This window comes from Grampus griseus (genome assembly GCF_964374135.1).
Source record: "Grampus griseus genome assembly, chromosome: 3".
NCBI lineage: Eukaryota > Metazoa > Chordata > Mammalia > Artiodactyla > Delphinidae > Grampus > Grampus griseus.
In genome coordinates this window covers 117,992,000-118,008,805 of record NC_139019.1, presented here as the reverse complement: position 1 = coordinate 118,008,805, position 16,806 = coordinate 117,992,000, and positions in this window count along the sequence as shown.

The window sequence follows — 16,806 nt, the reverse complement described above, 5'->3', positions numbered from 1 at the left end:
TATGATTATTAAAGAGAATCGGGGGCTTCCCTGGTGGCGCGGTGGTTAAGAATCTGCCTGCCAATGCATGGGACACGGGTTCGAGTCCTGGTCTGGGAAGATCCCACATGCCGCGGAGCAACTAAGCCCATGAGCCACAACTACTGAGCCTGTGCTCTAGAGCCCGTGAGCCACAACTACCGAGCCTGCGTGCCACAACTACTGAAGCCTGAGCTCCTGGAGCCCGTGCTCTGCAACAAGAGAAGCCACCGCAATGAGAAGCCTGCGCACTGCAACGAAGAGTAGCCCCTGCTCGCTGCAACTAGAGAAAGCCCACGCACAGCAACGAAGACCCAACGCAGCCAAAAATAAGATAAATTAAATTTTAAAAAAAAGAAAGAAAAGTTTGTGAGGTCCAAAAAGGAGAAACAACCCCAATACCCAGCTATAATGAATGGAAATATAAATGGTTGTATTTCATACAGTGGAATATACAGCAATGAATATCAATTAACTTCAGATACATGAAACAACATAAATGAATTCCACATAGATTCATGATAAGAAAAAACCTCAAAAGAATATATATTGTATTATTCCATTCATATATAGTTTAAAAATAAACAAAACTATACGATTTAGGAATGCATACATGGGTAATAAAACTATAAAGAAAAACAAGGGGATGTTTATCACAGATATATGTAATAATAACACATAATCTATTGATATTATAATATTAATTATAAGTATGTTAATATAGGGGACCAGTATGGGTTAAATGGTTCATATACATGTTTTAGACATCTTCTGTATATGTTGTATTCACAATTAAATTTCTAAAGCATCACATACCTACTAGGGTCCTGTGAGAATTGAATGAGGTAATACATGATGAAAGCGTTAAGTTCCATTGCCTGGTGCACAGTATGTTCTCAACGGAAGTGACTTTTTTCATGTTGAGGGAAATATTGGGGGCCTTGGAGAAATGCCATATAATTAGCCAATAATAAAAATTCTAAAAGGCCCTGGTTTTTCCTTTGAGACACACTGTCTTCCTATTTTGGTGGTATCTGGTATGTAAGCATAAGTCTGTGGGGGCGGGGAGGCGGTGGCTGATGGATGTAGGGTTAATTGACCGTCGTAAGCTTAGTGCGGAGCTGGAAAACTTCACTCTCCTCCTCAGAGAAGACACAGAGGCGAGGGTGCCTCTAGGGAGCCTGGACGGGAGGGGTAACAGCAGTGAGGAGAAAACTGCATTTTGCAAGCCTCATATGAGAGGTCCAGCCAGTCCCAGGGATGTCTCACCTACACCCTCTCGACTGCACTGTGCTTCCTGCAGTGTGGTTGAGGCCTCAGAAATCAGCACGGGCGACAGTAGGATGGCTCAGGCCCAGCTCAGCGACAGTGAGGGAAGCCATTCTGCTGACTGTGTTCTCTAAGGCAAGGTGCAAGCAGCCAAGGCAGGAGCAGTCGCCCAGCCAAAAGGTGCTGGGATCAGCCAGGAGGCTGGGAAAACCTGGCAGAGTCTTCCAGCCAGGAGATGCCAACAGAGGTGTACACCTGTAGATGCCACGTCTGAGGGTCCAAGAACGGAAACTGCTGTGCCCAGGCTTGGCCAGGAGCTCCCTAGCTGTGCCTCCCCATGGGGAGCCCAGTCTGAGATCCTAGAGAAGGCCTTTCCCAACCAGAGTGTGCTGATTTCCACACCAGGGATGGATACACTGCATCATGCGGTGGAACTCATGGAGAGAAGTGAGTTTAAACCTTGGATGCATTACATAGACTGTGGCTTCTTGAGCTAGAGACTCCTTAGGATTTCCCCCTTTTATTCTGACCCCTTCTAGTTAATCCAGTTCAGTAATTCCATTCACCTGATATCAATTAAGCACATGTACTGTCCAGGTGATTTTTCTAAATGCTGGGAGTATTATGATAAATAAGGAAGACATGGGTTCTGCCCTCAGGGAGTTTGCAGACTCGCTGGGTGGGGGCGGGTGGCGGTGCAGGAAGAGCTGCGGGAAAAGTAATTCCAGTTATGAGGTGTATTACGAAAGGAGAAGCTCAGGTCCTATGGGAGAGGATCAACAGGAGGTTTAAGACAGTATAGTGATATTTCTCAAAATCGGTACCTGTACCTGCGTCAGGTATCTAAGGTACTTGCAGAAAATTCAGATTCCTGGGCCTCGTGGCAGATGCACTGAGTCTAAGGCTCTGAAGGTGGGGCCAGGAATCTGCTTTTCTTTTTTAATCGAAGTAAAATTTACATAACATACAAATAGCCTTAAAAGCATACATTTCAGTGACATTTAGTGCATTCACAATGTTGTGCAATCACAACCTCTATCTAGTTCTAAAATATTTTCATCACCCATCAAGCAGTCACTTCCCATGTTCCCCTCCCCCATCTCTTTGCAACCACTAACCCACTTTCAATGGATTTACCTATCTTGCATATTTTAAATGAATGAAATGATGCTCTATATGACATTTTGTGTCTGATTTCTTTCACTTGTCATAATGTTTCTGAGGTTCATCCATGTTATATCATATGTCAGTACTTCATTTCCTCTTATTGCTGAATAACATTCCATTACATGAATATACCATATTTTGTTTATCCATTCATCCATCGATGGACATTTTGGTTTGTTCCACCTTTTGGCTATTGTGAATGTTGCTGCTATGAACATTCACGTCTAAGTATTTGTCTGAGTACCTGTTTTCAATTTTCTTGGGTATATACCTAGGAGTGACATTGCTGGGTTACATGCTAGTTCTATGTTTAGCTTTTTTTTTTTTTGCGGTATGCAGGCCTCTCACTGTTGTGGCCTCTCCCGTTGCAGAGCACAGGCTCCGGACGCGCAGGCTCAGCGGCCATGGCTCATGGGCCTAGCGCTCCGCGGCATGTGGGGTATTCCCGGACCAGGGCACAAACCCATGTCCCCTGCATCAGCCACCAGGGAAGCCCTATGTTTAGCTTTTTAAGGAACCACCAAACCATTTTCCACAGTGGCTGCACCATTTTACGTGCCCACCAGAAATGTACAAGGGTTCCAAAGTCCTCAGATTCTTGCCAACACTTGTTTTTGTTTAGGTGTTTTATTTTTTGTTTTGTTTTGTTTTACTATAGCCATCCTAGCGGACATGAAGCCGTATCTCACTGTGGTTTTGATTTCCATTTCCCCAATGACTAATGATGTTGAGCATCTTTTCATGTACTTATTGGCCACTTGTATAATCTTCTTTGGAGAAATGTCTGTTCAAGCCCTTTACTCATTTTTACATTGGGTTATTTGTCTTTTTGTCATTGAGTTGTAATGAGTTCCTTATATATTCTGGATACCAGAACCTTACTGGATCTATAACTTGCAAAATGTGTTTTCACTTTCTTGATGGTGTCCTTTGATGCACAAAAGTTTTTTATTTAATGATGTGCAATATATCCATTTTTTCTTCTGTTACTTGTGTTTTTGGTGTCCTGTTTAAGACCATTGCCAAATCCAGGTCATGAAGATTTACCGTTATATTTTCTTCTAAGAGTGTAATAGTTTTAGCTCTTATATTTAGCCTTTTGAACCATATTGAGTTAAATTTTGTGTATAGTGTAAGGTAGGGATCCAACTTCTCTTCCTCCTCCTCCTCCTCGTCCTCCTTCTTCTTTTTGCATGTGGATATCCAGTTGTCCCTGCACCAACTGTTGAAGAGACTATTCTTTCACCATTGAATTGTCTTGGCACCCTTGCTGAAAATCAACTGACCATAGATATATGAGTTTATTTCTGAACTCCCAGTCCTATTCCATCAATCTATATGTCTATCCTTATGCCAGTACCACACTATTTTAATTACTGTAGCTTTGTAGTAAGTTTTGAAATCAGGAAATGTGAATCCTCCAACTTTGTTCTTCTTTTTCAAGATTGTTTTGGCTATTCGAGGTCCCTCCATATGAATTTTACAATCAGCTTTTCCATTTCTTCACTGAGTCAAAAGCTCTGAAGGTGGGGCCCGGGAATCTGCTATTTGAATTTTTGAAAATTGTGGTAAAATATACATAACATAAAATTTATCATCTTAACCATTTTAAGTGTACAGTTCGATAGTGTTGAGTATACTCACATTGTTGTGCAACCAATTTCCAAAATTTTTTCATCTTGCAAAACAAACTATACACATTAAAAAAACAAACAAAAAAACCTCCACTGTTTCCTCTCCTCCCAGCCCCTAGAAACCCTATTATATTTTCCATCTGTATAAATTTGACTGTTCTAAATACCTCATATAAGTAGAATCATACAGTATTGTTTTGTCACTGACTTATTTCACTTAACATAACGTCCCCGAGTTTCATCCATGTTGTAGCATGTGTCAAAATTTCCTTCCTTTTTAAGGCTGAATAATATTCCATAGTATGTATATACCACATTTTGTTTAGTCATTCATCCATCAACGAACATTTGGCTTGCTTCCACCTTTTGGCTATTGTGAATAGTGCTGCTGTGAACATGGGTGTATAAATACCTCTTTGAGACCCTGTTTTGAATTCTTTTGGGATTATACCCAGAAGTACAATTGGTGGAACATGGTAATTCTATTTTTAAGTTTTTGAGGAACTGTCATACTATTTTCCAAAGTGGCTGTACCAGTTTACATTCCTACCAACAGTGCACAAGTATTCCAATTTCTCCACAACCTAGCCAACAGTTGTTATTCTCTCTCTCTCTCTCTTGTTTTTTTTTAATAGTATGAGATGATATCTCATTGTGGTTGATGACCTGCATATGAATCTGCTTTTTAAAAGAATAAACTTTCTATTTTGGGATAATCTTAGATTTACAGAAAAGTTGCAGATAGCAGAGCTCCTGTATATCTCCCATTCAGTTTCAGTTTCCCGTAATGTTTCACCTTATGTTACCATGGTACTTTGTCAAAACTGGGAATCTGCTTTGTAATAAGCACACACTGACACACACACACACAGTGACTCTTACATGCACTAAAGTTTGAGAGCCATAGATCTAGGGGTCAGGAAAGTCCTTCCAAGGAAATACATTTCAGCTGTTACTTGACAGATGAGTATAAGTGAGTAAAGAGAATGGGGTGTGATCCAGGCAGAGGCAAAAAATTGTGCCAAAGCCTGGAGGTAATAAATAACTTGGAGCATTTGAGGATAATCATAATAGCAACAGTAGTAATTTATTGACACTTACCATATGCCAAGCACTGGTAAGCACTTTAGAACATTATTTTACTTAATTTTTCACAACAATCCTATAAAGTGGGAAACGTTATCATCTCCATTTTATAGATGAGGTGAGAAAGAGACAAGTAGCTTGAGACTTGAAAGAGATAAGTCGCTTGCCCAAGGCCACCCAACTATAAAGTGGCAAAGACAGAATTTGAACTCAGACCTTTCTCTTCCAGTTCCTTCTCTCCCACCAGGCCCCAGGAAAGCTTAATCATCTGCTTGCGGTAAGAAGCAAGGCATTGAACACATGCTTTTCCCTCCCCTGGTTTACTCTTCCCACTCTCTTCCCTAGGCTACTCATCCTTCAGGGCTCAAAGAGCCCTTTCTGTTCCAAAGCTGTTCCTTACTATTATTCTCCCTCATTGTACTGGTGTTTGAATGAGTGAATGAATAGAAATAAGTAGCACTAGCAACAATTTGCACTTACATACTTATTCATGTGTTTAAGGCTTCTCTCTCCTGCTATCCTATTGACCCACGAAAGCAAGGATCCAGACTCTTTGGTTCACCTAGTACCTGTAGGTGCTTATTAAGCATTTATTGACTAAAGGAAGAAAGATAGGAACTCAACAGACATTTTTTGGAGGTTGAATGAGTGACTTTTATTTTTGAGAAAGAAGAAAATCAGATGGGTTGTCGGATGTCATTTAAGACATTAACCATGTTAAGGATTCCCTCTCTCTCCAGCAAAAACCTCAACCTCACTCCTCCAAAACCCATCACACCCTACAGAAAGTGCCAGTGGTTTTGATTCCTCAGAAAGAGATACAGAAGAGACCTTGGTCTAACCTAAGAAACATCTCCGTCACTGTTGGGAAGTTCAAGTCCTGAGATGGGGGTGGGAAGTCTCTATGCAAGAATATTATCAAGAAGAAAATAGAACATCATCTTAACAGCCTCAGAAAGTCAACTGCCTGCAAGGATGGAAAGGGACAAGCGACTTCCCCAACCTTTTTCCCACTGTGGGATTCTGCTTTCCAACGTAGCATCAGAGAGCTAGCAGAGTGACCATGCTGCAGGTGAGGGCATAATTGCTCCTTACCTCCCCTGGCTCCCACAGTGTTAAATTAGCTTTGTGTCAATACAACACCCGCAGCTGGGATGAATTACTGAAGCTCATTCACTGCAACGGGCCCAGGTTCCACTTGCTTTATGGGATGGAGGTGAACGTGAGCATATTATTTCTGTTTGCCTTGTGGTCAGTACATTTTTGGTCCATTGTTAATACGGAGGGACTCAGCCCTGACCAGCAGATAATCCCAGCCTCTGCGTCTCATGAGATCAGTGGAGACAGGCGTAGTAGGAGGGGAGGAGCACACAAACAGGTCTGCTGGCCCCAAACTCACAGGGGCTCTTAGTTATCACAACTGACACTGTAGTCCCCAAACACCTACTTATATACACATAAGCACGTACAGTCAGCATTCACACACATATAGATGCATACGTACACTCAAACTCTCAATAAAGGTATACTCACTCACCAGGGGCCCAGGAACAAAAATATGGAGGATGCCAACGTTTTAAATAATGATTTTCTAGAAGATTGTGCAAATTTTAAAGGCTCTTCTCCTCCCCCACCTTCAACACCAATGCTTCGCTAGCAGGGCTGCCTAGTTTGCCCCTGATACTTAGCAGAGATGGATGATCTGGGATGTCCAAGGTCAAGGGTGGGGGATCTAACTGCTGGGGGCTCCCATGTGCATGCACGTGAACAGTTTTCCTTCTCTGTTCTCCTGCAGCTCCCCCATGGGTTGGTGTATACCTGGATTTAAAGATATGTTTCTGTTGCTTGGCCCAGATGTCAAAGTTATTAGCTACAGCTCTGCATTTATTCATAGACGCCGGCACCTACATTCACAGTCACAAACATGCATTTACATTCCTACACACACACACACACACACACACACACACACACACACACACACACACACAATGCATACCCAGAGATAGGCCTCCTGGCCACATGGTTTGGTTAGAATGCTGCTGATGAGAAGGCCTCCTGACCCTATCAGCTGGTCACATGTCTCTCAAAAATCCCGCCATTAAATATTTATCCCTTTAGGAGTCCCTAGTTAAGAATCAAATACCTCTGGTCAAGGCAACACATCACAAGGTTATCATCTAACATCTTGGCAGGAATTCACTTTGCCCAGGGCACTTCCCCCTCCTTGGGTGGCTAACTCTTATTCATTCTGCAGGTCTGATCTGGCCTTTCCTGCCCAATCCCTCTTCCTCCAGACTAACAAGGGAGGTTAAGTTCCTCCATTATCCACTCTCATTACTCTCTGTCATTTTCCTTAGGTGCATCCACTATAACTGTAATTAAATGAATATTTTTTGTCATTATAGTTGTACAGTTTGTGGCCACAGTGAACTGAGAGCTCCAGTTGGTTAGGGGCTGCCTTTCTCTCTGTTCTTCACTGTACCCCCGTGTACCTAATATGGTGCCTGTGCTTGGTACATAGTAGATGTTCAATAAAATTTAAATGAAGTTGGAGGGTTTGAGGAAAGGAGAGGAAAGGAGAAAAGGGGGCACAAAAGGTCAGAGCAGATGGTTCCAAACTTTTTTGATCTTGGGCCTGTGAATATCACTAGCCTTTCCTTTCCTCACCTGCCAGAGTGACATCACGGCCCCTTCCCTGGGTGATGTTAAGATGCCCTAATGGATCCACACAGGGACAGCACTAGGATTCAAGGGGACAGAGACTTCTCAGCCGGAAGAAACAGGCTTGAGGGGCATCCTGAGCTGGTCTGGCTCCCCACTTTTCCAAATTGTGACTAAGAGCGCATACTTCCAGAGCAAGCCTTGTGTGAGGAACCCCCTCTTCTAAATGTTTCCAGGTAGTTAAGATGGAAGATGTTTGCTGCTGAGAAAGTACGGTATCAATAATAATAACAAAAATACTAACAGCTGCCATTTACTGAAAGCTTACTATGTGCCAAGAACTGAACCAAGCACTTTGTCCATGGTTATCCATAATCATTTCAATTAGTTCTCCAACCTTCTTGGGAGGCAAGTATGTTTTATTCCCCTTTTACGGATTGGGAACAAGCTCAGAGAGATTATGTCATTGGCCCAAGGTCACACTAGGGCCAAACTAGGAAGCAGTTGAGTCAGGACAGGACTCTGGAAGCCAAGATTTTACCCACCGGGATACACTACCTTCCATTTTAAGCCCATGAGGAGATGCCAGCCCACTTCTTATCCCTACACTTTCATACTCGCTCAGCAGATATAAACTGACACCATTTATAAACGAGATTTATTTGGGATCTTGGAAGCTGCTACTATTTCCTTGTCCGAGAAGCACCTAGACTCAGCTCCTGATTCCTAGAGTCAGAGAAGAGAAGAGATGCCAAACCATCTGGAATTTCAGGAGGAAGCAGAGATAGACAGCTGGAAGGTGCCAGTTTCTGGATATTCCTCATCAAAACACCCCTGGGTTCTCCTGCTTGAGAGATGGGCCCACTTTAGCCTTCCCTCGGCACTCCTCTTCTCCCAGTGGTGATCCTGAGGGCTCATTCTAGAATGATGGTCTGAGGCAGGTGACAGGTGAGCCACATAGGGCCACATAAGCCAAAACCAGTCAGCGTGAGGGAGGATCTGCTACCAAGTGTGGGCCCTGTTTTCTTGGGACCTCACTCGGGGTCCTGGATTATTGCGTATAGCCCCTTCCAGGAAGTGGGAACTATTGTGGACATTGGGTCATGGTCTCTTCTTTCCCCGACTCTCCCTCGTGCACTGACGTCAGCTTTAGTCCTCCAGTGATTCGCAGAGCCTGAGCTCCATAGCTACAAATTAGGTCTGGACTCACTTTAAGACCACTAAGGTCCCAGGCCTCCTGGGGCTGAAATTTGGTCTGTCACAGATACTTTCTGGCTCATCCTTTTAACCTGCATTGATCCTGGTGTTTTCTCCTCTAGTCTGTGAACTCCTAAAGGGCAAGGTCCAAATTAGTGTTGAATATGGTCAGTTGGCATGCATCCTCTATTGCTACTTTCTTCTACTGTGTTACAGAGACTAGAAAGCTACAATCCAGTTCCTCTGACTCCCTTACAATTAAGTGCACTTGTGTGACTGACAGGCAGAAAAGCGGAAGAGGCCTTCTTTCTGCTATTTTGGGCTTTCTGCCGGCAAGCAGGATCCTGGAGATGTGGGGTTCTCCTGTAACGGTTATTCCAGCTTCCTGGTCTCTTCTTCCTAATTCCTAGATGGAAAAGCTTTGGCAGTGTGTTCTTTAATTCAATAGTTCCAGTGGTGGCCTTTTGAGTCCCCATCTTTCTGATCATGGCATATGTATTAGCTCTCTTGGTACAGCTTCTAGGAGTCCTTTCCACAAGTCTTTTTAATATTTTTATAAGCATTCAATTCCCATATTAAATTCCCTTCAGTTTAAAATACTTAGAGTAGTTTCTGTTTCCTGCACTGAATCAAGCCCTCAAAGAGTTGTGAAATGACTTCTTGGAAAAATTGGTCAGTATGGTGAAGGGTAGGAAGCCAGCTGAGAAGAAACGAAAAGACACTATCATAAATCAGCTTCTGTTATTGACAACCAGTAGACTTTCCCATTTAGAGTAGAGTATAACAAGGATGGAGGTAGGGACAGAGTAGGTAGGTAGGTAGGCAAAGAAACAGACATATTTCAAGCGTTGTAAGGCTTATTATACATAGGGGATAGAAGGCAAACAAGTATACCGTTGAATTGTGTGAGTTCAGAAGTCTGTTACAGATCCACCATTGAATTCAGACTAATGTGTGTGACCCTTAGATACACACACACACACACACACACACACACACACACGGCATGACTCAGGATCCTCTCTCCTAGTTTGAAAACTCAACCCCTTTATTCACTATGATGACCCCAAATGGGATGGAGAATGATGTAGAAGGTAAAAGACGTGTGTGTGTTAGGAGGATAAGAATCAAGGTGAAGTGATAAGACTGCAGAGAAAGAAGGAAGAATGAAGTAGGAAGAATGAAGGAAGAGCTGGAAGTAGGTGGGAGGGTAAAATGGGAATGAACTTAAATTGAAAGGAGGAAAGGAGGCAAATGAAGGAGTGTTTAAGGGCGGATAAGCAAGAAAACCAACTTCCTCACTCCTGAATAATTTAATTTCTACTGCACAGTGCCTGGAAAAATAGCAGGCATTAAATGTATATTTACTGAACTGAAGAACAAAGTTAGGAAGGATGGGGGAGGCAGGATCACACAGGATGGGGTACGTGTGTACTAATAACCACTAACATTGACCAGGTTTTACCGTGAGCCAGGCACTCCGCTAAGCACTTTACATGCATTATCATTTTAAATCCACAAAGCTCTCTATGAGGCCATTGTTAAATTATCCCCATTTTACAGATGAAGAAACTGAGGCTCAGACAGTTTAAGTAACTCATCCAAGGTCACACAGATAGTAAGTGGCAGAGTTAGGATTTGAATTCTGACGTGTCTGACTTCAAAACCAGTGTTTCTCACCACACATTATGTGTATTCCTGCTTGAGTCAAAGGTGGGTCCACCCCCCCACCCCCCCACACACACACCCCGCATAAGTTTAAAGGGGACACCAAGGGACATGTTCCCAGACCTGGCCTATCAGAGAGGAGAGGTCCAGCAGAGGAGGGATGTGGCAAGCAGCTGGGGCCAGGCCAGGCTCCCTATCTGGGGAGGGACCATATTAAAGCCTCATCTTCAACAACACACAGAAAAACAATTTGAAACTTAATCATCTCCCAGAATTACGATCCCTCCCTGCAGCAGGGAGCACATTAGCAGAGTTGGGAAGTGATAATTCAGCAGCCCCCAACCCAGCAGGGAGGGAAAGAGAAGAGGAGGGTGGAGAGAGCTAGGAAAACAGAAACAGAGGCACGGCAGAGACGGTGGGGGAGGGAGAGGCAGGGCGTGACCTCTCCTGTTTTTTTCTGTAACTCTGTCAGAGACTGAATTCCAGGGGAGTGGCCTGGTGGCACTTGACCCTTCAATTCTCCTCAGATAGGGCAGGGGTCAAGTTGTTCCCCAGGTCAGTTCTCAGCACCCATGGATCCCCATGTCCAGAGCTGCACCCATGCCCACCCAGGTCAGGTGTGGTTTGCAGTGTTAACCTGGGTGGAGGAGAGCTCCCGAGCCCCCGGCCAGCTTAGGCTGGCCCTGAGCCCCCTCTTGTCCGATGGCACCTAGGCGCGTCATTGGTCCGTCAGGACCCGAGGCGCTGGACAGCTCCCAGTCCCAGAAAGGGTTCTGCCGAGAGAGCCAGAGGGTTGGGGCGGGGCTTCTCCCCCAAACCACGGCAGTCCCCACCCTCAAGAGAAGCATGAAGGCTGCTGGGAGCTAGTGGGGGAAAGGGCTTGGGGTCATGTAGCGGTCCCGATGGAGAGCTGGTGGGGACCTGGAGACTGGAGCCCTTCGGGCAACTTCTCCAGACACATTCCTTCCTTCTGAGTCGAGACCCCCCCACTGCCCCCACCACCCCCCGCCAGGGACAATGGTGCCTTCAGCCCCCGGAGATGAATGGGGCCTTTGAGAGCCGCACGCCACGGGGTCAGCAGTGGTCACTGGGTCCCGGGGCGGCCCAGCCTCCAGAGCACAGAGCCACTGGTCTGGGGTGAGTGCATAGCTCTTGGGGGAGGGAAGGTATCCTATGGCCCCTGTCTTAGACTAAGACTGCTGGCTCCTGGGAAAGAGATTCACCCCAGATCAGGCAGTTCCTGGTAAAGAAGGATCTTAGGGGCGTGGGGAGAGAGGAACCCCCCTCTCTGCGCCAGAGGAAGAGACAGTCCTGGGTCTCCTCAGGAGGCAGCAGAATAAGCTGTGGTGCAGGGGCGGGGAGGGGGGTGGTGAATAGAACCTACCAAGCTTTGGTTACCTCCTCTCTCCCGTCCCCAGATCAAGGTCCCACCCTCCCTTTGGATGGGGCAGCTTCCTCCTTCTCTCATTGCCCAGGTCCCTGCTTCTGGGGTTGCCCCTGAGGTCTGGTCCCTCCTCCCTGCTCCTGTCTCCCCTCCCCTTCTCACACTGCACAGACTATCTGGTTTCTATGGAAACAGGCCCAGGAAGGCTCTGCCAGGAGGCCAAGGCCACTACTGCTCTTGGTGGGGAGGGGGTTATAGGAACTGAATGTAAGGGGCAGGAGGTGAGTCCTAGCTCCCAGAAAGGGACGAAGACCTGTTGGGAGTGAGATTTTCCCTGCTGGAGGGGCACCGAGAAGAGGAGCCAGAGATATAATTTTGTGATGTGACCGAGGCAGAGTTGAAGAGCTTCTTGTTCCTCCGGTTCTTCGCGCTCCAGAAATCTAGACGAGCCCCCTCAGGGGGGAAATTAGTGGGTAAAGAAGGGAGACAGGTAGTACCAAGAGCTTTGCCCCTTCCTATTTCATATGAGGCTCTATTGTTTTGCCCCTCCTGGGGATATGCCCACTTGAGAGAAGGAGGTCCCCAGGAAACTAGAATGCTATTGGGGGGAAAGTGAGGGTCAAGTGCTATTGGGGGTGTGAGCGTTCAGGGCTGTTCGGGAATCTCCCGTAGGCAGCTGGAGCTAGAGGTGGCCAGAGGCCCAGGAGTGTCAGGTGCTTTTGTGGCATCTCTCCTAGCACCTCCACTGAAGAGTTGTGGGAGAGACTGCAGCTTCCTCCCCGCCATCCATCCTGTCAGGATGCTGGGGTATGAAAAGAAGAGAGTGGAGGTGGCCACGTAGGGGTTGGGAGCAGAGAAAGTGAAAGCCTGAGGAAGGAGGGGTAGGGAGAGGGGTGGGTGGGGTGATGCAGATGTGTATGGTGAGGGCAGGTAGGGAGCTTCTTAGAGGCTTGACTGTCAGCTCCTGGGAAGTGAACCCCAGCCTTCACACCCTCCCAATGCTCCCACCTCAGGCAAAACGGCCTCTCAGGCAGGGACCATTGGAAATCTCAGAGTCCTGGGAGATCTGTGTGTGTGTGTGTGTGTGTGGTGGTGGTGGGGTTCCCTTGGGAAGGGGCCTCCCAGGTTATCAGAAGGTTCAGCAAAGCTTCCCTGGGGAAGAAAAAGGGGTCTCTTGGGAACCTGGAGTTTCCTGGGCTTGCGCCATCGGCTCTCCCTCGGCAAGAGCCCCCAGCACAGTCGTTTCGGTGTTTGCTTATTTTGGTTATTTTTTGATCAGATATTTTGGCGCTGTGCACACTGCCTCCTGTTGCCATGGCAGCCGTGACAGGGGCTGAGGCACCGTGAGAAAAATACCAAAATTAATGAGTGAGCGAAAGTGCAGCCGAGAGAAAAACAAGGTTAAAAAAAGAGTTAAAACAGTAATGAAAACAGGCTTCCCAGCTCCACAGCAGAGCAACTGCTGAAGCCTCCCCAGAGCAGCAGCCCCCGCCCAGCCTTGGGCTCCTGGCATCTCCCAGACCTCAAGGCAGAACTCACTTGCCTTCCCCCACCCAGCCAGCCACAGACACAGCAATGGCCACTCGGGAACCCTCCCAAGTACAGCAGTAGATCAGCTCCAACAGCAGATCAGCTCCCATCTTAGGTAGCATCCTGCCTTCCAGAACAGCTTCCCAGGGAACAGCTTCTCATCTCCTAGGAAACAGAGTGTGGCCTCTGTCCCCCACACAACAGTGGTCCCGCTATATTACCAGGAAATGGCCTCTCAGCTCCACTTGAGCTTCAGAGCTATGGCTGCAGGCATAACAGCATCCCAGCTAGAGTCCTGCACACAGTAACAGCCCAGCCACAAGCCTGGGCAACAGCACCTTAGCTGTAGCCAATCCCCAGTATGCTGTCATCACAGCTATAGCTTCAGGACCAATAGCAACCCAGCTACAGTCCTATACACAACAGTAGCTCTGCTCTTATCCCAGGTAACAGCCTTCCTCTCAGGTACAGGCTCCTAGCAACGGCCTCTCATCTAGTACCTAAGCAGTAGATCCAGCTACAGTTCTACCTACGTCATATTAACAGAGAACAGCTTCTCAGCTATAGCCAGTCTCAGGTATGCCAACCTCACACTTTTAGCTTCAAGCCTTACAGCATTTCAGTTACAGCCCTCCTCTCAACATGCACACATGAACACACACACACACACACACACACACACACACACACACACAGCTTGGCAAAAGCCTCTCTGATTGTTCTGGCTATACCCTAGGCACACCAGCATCATAGCATCACAACAGTGTCCCAGCTGCCATCAGAGACAACAATTTTTTCTGTTACAGTGCAAGGCTCTACAGCATCCTAACTCTCTATTAGCCACGGCCCATCCCAGGCACATACATATCACAGCAAGAGCCTTAGGCCACAAGCAACGCAACCACTCCCACACCTAGCATCCCCCAATCCCTGGCCACAGGCTCAGCTGGAATCTCAGGCATTATCAGTTTAGAAGACCCCGATTCCCTACTTGCCAACCAGGTCCTCCTCCCAGTTTGGTATGGGGCCAGGAGCCTGGCTTCTCTCCTCTTCAGATGCAACCTCCCAGTCTCAGCCCTTTGCCTGCCCTTCTGCTTGGGGAAGACAGCCCCATCCTCATTTCTACCTTGTCCCAGGCTCAGGGCCCCCACAGAGCCCAGCCTGGCAGCTGGGGTAGGAGGGGATGGGGAGTAGGGAGAAGAGTAGACACACCCTGGTGTTGCGCTGGCCCAGTTCTGCTCCTATCACTTGAGGTGCAGGATTTGGGTTTGACGGTGGTGGAGCAGGGAGGACGGAGGAGAACATCTGGGAGATTAGCATTTCCTGCCCAGCTCTGCGGCTGCCTCTTGCTCAGCCCTGAGCAAGGGAGGAGAACAGAGAAGCCTTTGAATGGCTCCCAGCAAGCAGACTGGGGAGGGTTTGCTGCAGTGGGCAGCGGGCACAGGCTGGGGGCAGGGAAGCTGGGGCAGCTCCTCTGTGGAAGATTTCTTGTCTCTGGGCCACTGATTCCTCCCTTGGAGTTGTGCTCAGTGATGCGGAGCATATGAGTTTTGCAGGGGACCGGGAGAAACCACCTATAGGACAGATCCTCCTTTCACTAGCTCACCCCATCTCGTATCCAGAGCACCACATCTTGGATTCCGGGGCTGAGGTCTGAGAGTGCCGACTAGAGCAGGGCCCAGGCCAGAAAGGGAGTTGGAGGGGGGCTGCTCTCGGAGAGATCTTGGGCAGCCCTCAGCTGGCCCGAGAGCCCACCCTTACCCTGAAGAGTGTTCCACAGAGAATACAGGTGTCAGAAGGGGAGGAAGCAGAGGAAAGAGACAAGGGATAGAGGAGTGGTAGGGATGGGAAAATGCCTGTGGATAGGGTAGTCAGAGGCTATGGCAAATAGAGGCCCAGTCATCCCATATTAGGCCTCTGCACACCCAGTTCCAGGCCTTACCAGGGACAGTCTTTCTCACTCTTCTGGCCTGGAACCCACTGCGTTGGCTTATAAGTGGCAAAAGCTGGAGGTCGTATTAGACTGGGGCACTTAAAAGCCTGGGGTACCAAACCCTGAGCGAAGGAAAAGGAGTTCCCAGGCTGCTCAGACACCTCTAGATGGCGCCAGAGAGCCAAAACTGAGTGGGAGAAACTGAGTATTGAGTGTGTGAGACACTGCGTGTGACACAGTGTGTGACTCGGTGTGATTGTGACAGGGAGCGTGTGGCACTGCGAGGGCGTGTGACACAGGCCGTGACACTGCTTGGCTTCGCGGGGTAGGGACCCATGTGACTGTGTGAATGTGTGTATGTCACTGGTAAATGTGTCGGGGTCACAGCTCCATGCCGCCCAGAGGGCAGGTGATTGAGGGACCCTCTAATAGCCCGAGCTTAGGCGCGTTACCTCATCCTCACACTTGTACATCTCCCCAGTCCTCATTCTAGAGGAGCCCCCCGGGGCCCGTTACCCTCTCCCTCGCACGGTCCCCTCCATAGCCCCACCCCCAAGACTTGCTGCGGCCACCGACGCTGACCGCTCTGCGGCTTCGGCCAGAGGGGGAGGGGTGGACTTCCCCTGAGCGCAGTGAGAAGGGAGGGCCATTCGGGGTGATCTGGGGGTCTGGGCGGGAAGAAGGTGGATCTGGAGGAGCAGATGCCCAGAAAAGAAGGCACCGGGGGAGACATTTCCCGTGCCTCCACTTCCCAGGGGGGCAGGGTAGGGGACAGGTGTTTGAGTGAGGTTAGGAAAGGAATTCGGGAGGGGTCCCAGATGGGGGCACGGGTGGGATAAGTGTAAACTGAAGAGCCAGGGAGGGGGACGGTCTGTGTATACGGGCCTCGGGTAGGGGAGAGATAGCCAAAGGGGTCCTGGCTTTGGGGAGCGGTGCTGGGGTCCCCTCCCAGCAGGACCAGAGCGGTCCCGAGCTCCACCTCCCGGCCGTGTTGGGCGGGGGAGGGGGCAGGGAGGCGGGAGGGAGGCAGGCGGGCGGGCCAGGAGGGAGGGGGAGGGAGGGGGCGGGAGGGAGGGGGCGGGCCCGGCTGTGCTCTCCGTTCGCCGTTGGCTCCGCCACCGCTGCCGCCACCACCGCCGCCTCACACACTCGGGGAGCGGGAGCGCGGCGCGGACGCGAAGCCGCCGGGGCTGCTGTGCCCAAAGCCAGCCGGAGCCGAGCCTGAACCGCAGCGCCAGCCAGAGCCGTGCCGTGCC